The sequence below is a fragment of the Lagenorhynchus albirostris genome, chromosome 1 (genome assembly GCF_949774975.1).
Source record: "Lagenorhynchus albirostris chromosome 1, mLagAlb1.1, whole genome shotgun sequence".
NCBI classification, from domain to species: Eukaryota; Metazoa; Chordata; class Mammalia; order Artiodactyla; family Delphinidae; genus Lagenorhynchus; species Lagenorhynchus albirostris.
The window spans coordinates 169374949-169377218 of record NC_083095.1 but is presented as its reverse complement, the minus strand read 5'-3'; the positions used below and the strand labels follow the sequence as shown (position 1 = coordinate 169377218).

At 47.6% G+C, this 2270-nt stretch overlaps 1 pseudogene; it reads left to right on the top strand.

The window, feature by feature from the left end:
- Positions 1–651: 651 nt before the first annotated feature.
- LOC132514713 (ribose-5-phosphate isomerase-like) lies at positions 652–2270 on the top strand (annotated as a pseudogene).

Here is a 2270-nt window from a genome sequence, read left to right as displayed (position 1 = left end):
TACAAATACCTGCAGGCATTCACCTCTTGGGGCCAGGGTGCTCTTCAGATGGAATTCACGGGCAGCCAACCATAATGGCTCCAGAGTGCCTGCTTTGTCTTAAGGCTGCTGTTTGTAAACTCGGCCTCCCTTGAAGGAACAAACAGTCTTCATTTACATGAGCCTTTGCCTGGCATTTATTTTCAGGGCTGCAGGACAAACAAAACATCACACAGCGAAAGAGGGGAAAAAAATAAAGCTCCTTATAGTATCTCCCAAGACTTGGCCCTATTTTGACAAAAGATGGCATCCTTGTTTCCCACAGCAAGATGCAAACACATGCTCTGTTCTAACACCAGGATTGGGGGTAGATCTTGGGTTTAGATGGAAGATCGAAACTGATAGCATTTGGCTGTGTCTGCCTTTAGGGCAGTTTAGAAAAAGTACCTGGTAAGTTGTTTAACTTGTTGACATTTTCACTACTAACTGCTATTGACTAAACAAGGAGTAATTACTCCAGCTACTTGGAGCGCTTGTTAAAAATCACCCAGCTTGGTGGCAGCTATCACGGTTAGGGGATGGGGCTTTGAGTTCCGAATGAACACATGCCATTCTGGAAATTAAAAATCACCGCAGAGAAAATAGTGAGCACTTCACACACAGTAACAATTCATGACGGTAGAGTAATAATCTAACGCTTTGTCTCAAGTCATTCAGCGCCAAAATCTTTGTTCTAGAACATTGAAATGATCTATTCCAAGCCCCCATGTTATAAAGAAGCAAACATGTAGCTCAGAGAAGAAGCAAGTGTCAGAGAAATAAAACACACCTTGGGAATGGTAGGACTGATTTTCCTGATTCTTTCTTGGGGGTTGTAAGTGATCATGGCCTTAATTTAAGATCAAGATGTGACTCTAATACAGTCAAGAGCACACACAGAGCTGATGGAACACAATATTTGCAACTGGGATTGTCCCAGAAATCCTATGGCACCAGAACTAGACTTTACACTTTGCTCCGCAATCACTCTGAACCATGCCTGGGAGAGAAAGCCCTTTGGGGAGTTTCTCTCTGGGACACACGTGGTGGTGTTCCACGCCCAGCCCCTCTTTTGGAAGCACGCCCCTACCCCCATGCTGATCTAGCCCCTCAGCCTCACACTCCTCCCAAATCTAATCTTGGCTCAGAGCTTGTTTTTCCCACACAGCCCTTGTCCTAAACGTTTCCGGATGAAGAAGTGTCCTAACTTGGAGGACAAAGGCACTCCCATTGCTTCTGTGCTGGTTTCGTTCTTGAGCCCGCTGCCTCCAAGGAACTGGATTTTAGAAACTAGTAAACAGCAGGAAGGCACCACTGTGCTTCTGCGTGTATACACATTAGTCACATCAGAACCCTTGACGCACAAGAAACAATGACTCCTTTATTATAATAACTATAACCCTTGGTAACATGGTCACCTGATCAGTGCACAGGGTTAATAAAGAGAGCCACGTAGTTAGTTAGCTTCACTGGCGATCTAAAGACCTCTGCCTGGTATTTTGGTGCTGGCAGCACAAGTACCGGTGGCGGGGATGCTAACAGTGTCCGTCTGGCCCCCTCCACGATCTCCAAGGCCGAGGAGGCCCGGAAGCTGGCAGGCTGCGCGGCCGTGGAGAATCACTTGAGGAATAACCAAGTGCTGGGAATTGGGAGTGGTTCTACAATTGTCCATGCTGTGCAGCAAATAGCTGAAAGAGTGAAACAAGAGAATCTGAATCTCGTCTGTATTCCCACTTCCTTCCACGCCCATCAGCTCATCCTGCAGTATGGCTGAACTCTCGGTGACCTGGACCGACGACCAGAGATTGACCTTGCCATCGATGGTGCTGATGCAGTAGATGCTGATTTCAATCTCGTCAAGGGTGGTGGAGGCTGCCTGACCCAGGAGAAAATTGTGGCTGGCAATGCCAGTTGCTTCATCGTGATTGCCAGTTTCCGGAAAGATTCAAAGAACCTCGGGGATCAGTGGCACAAGGTCATCCCGATGGCCTGTGAGCTGAGCTGTGACCCAGAAGTTTGCGGGTGTGATTGAACGTCAAATGGCTGTCGACAAGGCACGTCCTGTGGTGATGGATAATGGGAGTTTTATCCTGGACTGGAAGTTTGACCGGGTCCACAAATGGAGTGAAGTGAACACAACTATCAAAACTATCCCAGGCGTGGTGGACACGGGCCTATTCATCAACATGGCAGAGAGAGTCTACTTCGGGATGCAGGATGGCTCGGTGAACATGACGGAGAAGCCTTTCTAA